Genomic DNA, 8027 nt, shown 5'->3' on the forward strand with positions numbered 1-8027 from the left:
CTGCGTCTCGCTCTCCTACCCGACCTCATGGAGACCGCAGATCGCAGCAAAAGTCTGCTGCGGCGTGTTTTTCAGAATCGAAAGAGTTTTATTATCCCGAGGGAAATTGTTTCAATTGCACACTTGCGACTTGTTAATTTATTTCCTGAACAATATTCCACACGGGAAGATCCAACCCCCATTGATTTGTTTGCACTTTGTTTACCTGTTTGCACCATTTCTATTGTCTTTGCACTTTGTTTTGCACTAGGCCTAGGCTATAAGTTTGTATGTCTGTTTAATTTAATGAAGTTGCGTTTTATGCACAAAAAATACCCTCTGGGACCATTAACGTCATCATATGTATCCTAGTTAATTGTATATTATTGCAGTACTCTACACGGTGCATAGACTTCCCTATGTTTATTCATGAGGCCGACTAGTTTTATCACATTAAAAGCGTTCAGTCTTGATGCAACAGTATTTTACCCGTACTCGTAAAAATTTACCGAAAACAGAAGACTATTCTTTATTTGAGCAGAAAGCATTAAGCATTTTAAGGATGCGCGAGGAAATTACTAAATCGGATAATCCAGTTTTGAGTAGCGAAAAACCTTATTGATCTTAAAAAAACTTATTAACACGTGATAAAAGTACAGAAATGGCTGAATTAAAAGCGACGCAGATAAGCTGTATAAGGTGGCGCTAACGATGAAACCAGAGACATGTTTCCCAGGACCAGCCCTATATTAACATAGTAACTGAAAGTTTATATTAACTGGCGAATTAAGGTATAAGGTAAGGTAAGGGTTTGTGTATTCTATGTATTAACACGCATATTTATGGGCATACAGGAATCCCATGTAGTCTAAAAGTACAGTTTAGTCAAAAAAGAAGGCTGTAAATTTCCCACAGTTAGAAATGTGAAATTTGACTGCACTGTAATTATATGTGTAAACTACACTTTAGTTTCTGCCTCCTTGTTCTGTTCATAAGGGTTTAATCTGTCCTCTCAGTCCTGTACAGTTAACATGCGAAAGCTATAGTCTGATCTACGCATCTCAAATTATAGGGGCGTTCATTTCAGGCTGATACTATTTAATGTTTATGTGACACTATTAAAAAACGCTTATTTAAAAAAAATCAGGAGCCCGTACGTCATCCCATTTCCCTTCGTGTGAGCCTATAATGTTAAATATATCACTACGCTCCACCACCTCCGGATTTCTGCCATGCAAGATCCAGGCTACAATATTAAGATAAATGCTACATTAAATTTACGGAATAATTATGATACCCATTTCCTCAAAGTCCAGTCATATTTTGGCAGGACGTGTATATTTTGGTACCTCTTGGTATGACTCGTTTTCTTATGTATTACGTCCATCTAGATTTGTACGTCTTGCCTTATCGTGCACTATGTGTTAACTGTTATATAATATTATATAATAACGTTTTTTGACACTATGAGCAACTTGGCACGTCAAATTCATACATGCCAACATCAGGTTATTAAAAAAGGGAGACTTTGCCAAGTGAAGGAGGAGGTCCCGTACGATTAAATTTGCCGGGGAGGGGGGTAAGGGGGTTCCCCGGCGGACAAATTTATCGAGCCGGACGCGGAAAATCAGGAACTTGGAATTAGTGAATTATAATTTCATCTCGGAGCTGATGGCTTGATGCAGCCTCTTAACATGAACATGAGCAAATTTTTGTAGAGAGCAGGTCCAACCGTCCAAAACGAGCGCGGATGTCCGAGGACGTTTTGGGGAAAGCGGAGGCTGGCGGCCCGGAGAGCGGCTGATGCAGCGCGGCGCTGTGCCAGGGCGCGGCGGACTGTCAAAGGGACACTGCTGGCGGGGCAGGCGGCGATGCGTCAGGGCACACCTCCGCCTTTGTTCACCCAGACTTGGAAAGGTACCTCTCCTGCACTCTACTCTGACTCCAGTTACGGCAAGTAATAATTATTATCTTTATAAATATTTTTAGTACATTTATAAAATTTTTATGCCGGTCCTAACATGACCATCTTACAAACAAAAAAAAATCTTTCATAAAACTGTCGATGTATAGATAATTAAACAATGGGTGAAAAATAAAAAAATAATTTTAAGTACAAATCTTTATCAGCTACACAACCCCAAGGCAAACTGGCTCTCATCAAATAAAGTGAGATTAAAAAGTTAGATAAAAATTAAACGTTACTGTAAGTTATGCTATGTAGACCCATGGAACGATTCCTGTGCGTGTGATATGGGTTTGATTGCTTTATCTTCTGTTATGAGGGATAAATTAACGTGTGTACTTTACCCAATGAGTTACCTAACGCCTAATACTTCGTTATCTTTTAGGCCTAAAAAAAGTTAGTTAATTAGCGAATGTTTCCCGAAATTCTGCGTAACTAAAGAAATGTGTACAATACCAGCCACTTGTTATTTTGTAAGTTATTCTTTATTTGAACTCTTGCCTGTTGCCATGTCACAGAGACATAGAGGTCGCAATAGATAACAAAAACACACTGATGCTCTTTTCAGGGCAACATAATAATAATAACAACAGCAATAATATAGACCTAGACCTATATAGACCTAAAACCTGGAAGATATAGGCCTACATCATTGATGTAATAAGCTGATAAAAGGTAGGCCTAAATAGGTTTACTGGAGAGATTTACGCGGAGAGATTTTGCTGAAACGTGAGAGGTGCGTTGCAGAGCAGCAGAGTGAATCAAGCTATAAGCCACAGAGCCGAAGGTTAAGGGGAAATACCGGGACTGTACCGGTTTAACAATATAACACTGTCTCTCTATTTACCAACTAACATTTGATTACACACTCTGCAAACCAAGAAAATAGGCCTATGTTAAGGCAGTCAGCCGTCATTAGGCCTAATTCTGTAAGATTGGAAGAATAATTTGTGAAGTAATCAGGCCAGACGGAAGACACCATAAAACAGCCGCATCACGCAGAAGTTGCTGTAGTTTAAGACGACGACGACTCAGCCTTACGTCTTTCAGGGTGCGATTCATATGAGCAGATATGTGTTTTCATGAATACTTTTAAAAGTGGCTCTAATTTGTTATATAGTCCTTAGGAGCAGCGTTGGGGGAGGCAGATACCAGCTTACCGGTGGATAACGCCTGATCCGGGGAATGAAAAGTTGCTGTCAGTGCTAATCGTCTGTGTTCGCGTTGAAAGACCAAACAAAGAGGACTGAATCTGGTAATTATTAGAGAACAGGGCAAGATATTCATCAGGACAACTTAAGTTGCGTGAAAATACCGCAATATGAAATTGAAAAACAAACAACCAAACAGCAGAAAAAGTATTAAAAAGAACAGAAGACAACATGAAATGTACCGTGAAATTGTACATACATAAATGGGCGGTAGGCTAGAGGTCTAGGTAACAACAGTGTTGCGCGTTGCTTAAAGAGCTTCTCGTAATACGTATGACACCTAAATGAAACTTAGCTAGCCTACCTTCTTCATTAATGGCTCATGAACAGTGACATTACAAAACTTTCGAGGGGGTTGCTTTGGTTTTTGAACAAATGATGTCTTTATGTGAAGAATTATAAGTAAAATAATAATTGTGCTTACATTTTCTTCGAAAAGTAAACGCTACAGTATATTACAGCAATAAAAAGGTTTTCATCAGTATTACCACAGATGTATTTTGTGACAAGCAAATTATATGGATATATTTTATGCAGAATATTAAAGTGAACTTTTATTTACAATGTAGGCCTACATATACAATACCGACATGCAGTATTTAAACTGCCGGCTATGCTTTTCCTGCGTTTTATTTTCAATAAGGGAATTCCAGTAAAATGATCTTCTTGGATGTATTTTATTTTAGGATTGTAGCAATTGTTGAGTCAATATGTTGTTACACGATTTATTTAGTGAGCAGTGAGATTCAACCCAAGTTAAGTTGACTAGTGAGTCAGAATATTTATAGTGAAACTGATACATTGTGCACAAGGCTATATTTCACACATCAAACTGTTGCATGTAAAATGTTCTTGCACAAAAACACACAGACACCTAAACTCACGGAGGAAGGGGAACACGTTTGACAAGCCAAGAAACAGTGGTGGGTGGGAGGGGGGAGTTGAGGGGCTTTCGCCCCCAGCAAAATGTACCTAGTAGGACCCCCTTCCTCCCTTTTTCATAAATAAAGATCACACAGGATTAACTATTTAAGAACTATTTACTAATGCCCTCGACCACCCTGCTGGAGAAATTTTACCGAGGGGGAACCCTCCATGTTTGCCCCCCCCCCCCCATTGTAAAACTCCTCCTCTGTCCTCAACACAAAACGGACGAGAGGGGATCCAGTTACAGTGTTCATTTCCAAAACCAGATCACAGATCGGCAATCAGAGTCAAGGTTCAGAGAAAGGAAACTCAGAGTCCAAATCAAAAACTGTGAAGCAGGAAATCAAGCCAGCGAGTCATGAATGAAGGAATGAGGAATCAAACCAAATGCTCCAGGGACAAGACATGGCACTATGGTGTCATGGATGTTAGTACAATTGAGCTACTAACAATTAAGTTAATTGCATATACATATGAGAAGTAAGGGAGCCAAAGGTTTAAACAGTATTCTAGTGAGAGTCGGGGGGGTGATGTAACAGCATCATTTTCCACACACCCATGTTTTTTGCAAAAATAAAAGCTGAACAGGAACTATTTCCTCATAAATTATACCAAATTTGCTAAGATTGACAAGCCGACAGGTAACATCCGGAGATAACTAGCGCGTGGATCGTCATGTTTCATCTTCAGTTACCATAAAGACGACCCAAAGAAAAATGAGACGTGACAAACTGAACTTCTCAGCTGGGGTACATTTCCCAACAGCAACGTTGCTAAAAACGTTGGCAACTTAAAGGTTTTCGTTCAAGTTTTGGTTATTTTATATTTCAAGATTTCTGTTCCATTTACATTGCAAAAACAGGAGCAAATTGTATTTTTTTTATGCAAAAGTCATTGCAATGTAATCTAATTAAGCAATAAGGCTATTTTTCAGAGTTGGGTGACATGAATCCGGTAGTTACCACCCTGTGGCAACCCAGTGAGCGTTGCTGTTCTCATAGCTTTTGGGAAAATCTTGGTAGAGATCCATCCATCTTCCAAATACTAATCCAGGACAGGTTTATAGCGCTGCCTGGAGCCTGTGCCTGGCAGCGGCTGGCAGGGCTACACCCTGGTTGGGAAGCTAACCTGATACAGGGCTCACACACACATGCACACTCACACGCTACCGGCAATATATTAACACCAATTAGCCTAACTACATGTCTTTGCACTGCAGGAGGAAACCAAAGGGAGTACTAACAAACTCCAAGCACAGCCAGAGCAATGTCGGCTACAGATTACGCAATAATCATGCAGATGATTTATGCATTTTCATGCAGAACATTACAGTTGTGCCACGGATGTGTGCTTGGGAAAAGTGTTCTATGATTGACATCACTCAGAGCCAATGACAATGGGGGGAGGGGCACTTTCAGGGAGCAGAGGCGGGACTCACATCTGGGAGGTGTGAGGCACCTTGCCACTCTCGACTCTGCGCAAAAACCTCCAACACCTTTCAGGGGTACGTTTCCCAAAAGCTTACGCTGGCAACTTTTGTAGTTTGAACCATTTCATTTGCACAGTTCTCAAGAATTTTCCTAAAAATGATGAGAACAGCGATGCTCACTGTCGCCACACAGTGGAGTACCGATTTTATGTCACCCAACTCTGTAAAACAGCCTTAATGCTTAATTGGATTACATGGCTCTATGTCCCGCTGCTACAGATTGTTAGATATCTTACATAAGAACATGAGAAATTTACGAAGGAGAGGAGGCCGTTCGGCCCATCAAACTTGTTTGGGGAGAACTTAGCTAATAGCTCAGAGTTGTTAAAATCTTATCCAGCTCTGATTTAAAGGAACCCAGGGTTTTAGCTTGCGCTACACTAGCAGGAAGAATATTCCATACTCTAACTACACGCTGTGTAAAGAAGTGCTTCCTGAAATTCATTTAAAAATGTTCTCCTGCTAATTTCCATTTGTGGCCAAGTATTTTATACCAAAACTATTTGTCATTTGTACACAAGTTTGGTTGGAAATGCTGTCCTATTCCGCAACCTGTGATTGATTTAGTTCAGGTGTGTGGCTCTCTCTCCTAAGTAAACATTAAGCATGGATAAAGAGATTAAATTATATTTGAAGGGCACAGCACAGTCCAAGACTGACAAAAGAGTCTTTGAACCAGCATAAAGATGAAATCATTCATATTTTTTACATGAAATATGCAATTAGCATATTTGTTGCATTAATTGAAAAAGCAGTCCTTTATTTACTTTCAGCGGTGGGCTGCACAAAGGTTACCGCGGTGAACTGTCACAACATGATTTTTTTGTGTGTGTTAATGGTATGGGTAAGTGTGTAGGAATTTGCCCCAGCAGATTTTCCGCTTCTGCTTAGTGGCATTTTTGGAAAACGCTCATATCCTGCTGATGCATCTTCGTTTGGCTGCTGTCAAAGACCTGTCATGAACAGACCCTTCACCCATTCATTGGCCTGCATTCCAGTCTGTTGACAGCCAGAGTTGGGGCCATTACCATTAAGCCAAAAACCTTAAATCGAGAAGGTCCGGAATCTCACCTCTTTATTCATGTCTTACCTAATGAGGAGGTTCGTGTTAAAGGGTCAGAATGGGTTAGATAGTGACAACCAGATTCACTCAGCTGTCTGTACAGCATTTTACTGAAGCCCATCTCTGCTGGGCCATTTTCAAGACATTGTCGCATTTTTCTCTGAGTGGTTTCAGTGTGGATATGAGGTTGGTTTTAGTCAGTTTCTTCATAATAGAGAATACTCAAAGAATACTCAAACTGTATGCTCAGTGAGGGTGGTGGGATATAACCTGTAGCCCTGGAGTATGCAGTAGCGGAGACAATGGAAGAGCATAGAGTGATACTGCCCCCCCCCCCCCCCAAAAAAAATAAATAAATAAAATAAAATATTTCATTGGCCCACTGGGTGCTTCCCTCTCATCTCCCATTTTAACTGGTTCTGAATTTATAACTCATAGGATGCAAAACACTAATTATTATAATTATACATTGTATTTTGTAACACTTTACATTTGAAACACATCTAAATTGCTAAAGTGCTACAAAATAAAATCATTCTAAAAAAAAACCAATGTGAATCGACTTTAAAAATGCAGCAACTCCCAAAGTACGTTAAAAGCCATTAGTTCTGCTAAAAAGAAATGTTTTAAGTGCTTTTCAAAAAATTCACAAGTCTGTCGTGCGAAGGAGGTGATCGGAGTTCACAGAGCAGGAGACATCGCGTCGAGGTTAGTGGGGTAAGTAGTTCTTTCAGGTGGGGGTGGGGGTGGGCATTGCCATGGATTCCCTGGTGAATAAAAAGGGAAACATTCTGTTCAGTCCTGGCAGAGATGGGAATCCAGTGAAGGAAATGTGTGTAACGTCCATATTTTCCCTCTCAGTGCTGCACTGTCCTGAACGTATTAGAGTCTTTGAAGACTCTTGCTGGGGATTCCAGTGAGCAGTATATTACAGCCAGCTTTTCAGCATCTGATAAGGTGAGAGGAGTATAGACTTTGGCAATATTTCTAAGATGGTGAAACAAAATCTTGCAGGGGTGTATGATATGGGCTTCAAAGGTGAGGCCACGTCAAACACCTGTGCATGTTTTAGTAAGTGTAATTAATTAAGTGTAACACTAATAGTGCCCAGACCTACATGAGTGTCCTATCGTTATTATATGTGTAGGCTTGATGGATAATTCAATATGATTGACTCGGTTAACTAACTAGCTGAAGCGGCAGAATGCAGTTGTTTTTAATCCGAGTGCTGATTATTGTGTCTTGACCTGCATGCTGTAGAAGATGAGCTGCAGCGATCCGAGCAGGATGGTGAAGCACAGCGCCCCCAGCAGGTGGAAGGAGGCCTGCGGGAAGAGCTGCCTGGTGGCGGGGACCAGGTAACGCGAGGGCGACGAGGGTGAGGAAGAGGAG

At 40.7% G+C, this 8027-nt stretch overlaps 1 long non-coding RNA gene across 2 annotated transcripts; it reads left to right on the top strand.

The window, feature by feature from the left end:
- Positions 1–52: 52 nt before the first annotated feature.
- Positions 53–8027, top strand: LOC125713521 (uncharacterized). 2 transcript variants are annotated; one of them, XR_007383611.1, is made up of 3 exons: positions 53–1896; positions 7497–7592; positions 7896–8027. It is a non-coding gene; the product is annotated as an uncharacterized LOC125713521 (long non-coding RNA). The 2 variants fall into 2 exon arrangements; XR_007383610.1 differs by lacking the exon at positions 53–1896 and adding an exon at positions 7295–7352.

The sequence above is a fragment of the Brienomyrus brachyistius genome, chromosome 18 (assembly GCF_023856365.1).
Source record: "Brienomyrus brachyistius isolate T26 chromosome 18, BBRACH_0.4, whole genome shotgun sequence".
NCBI lineage: Eukaryota > Metazoa > Chordata > Actinopteri > Osteoglossiformes > Mormyridae > Brienomyrus > Brienomyrus brachyistius.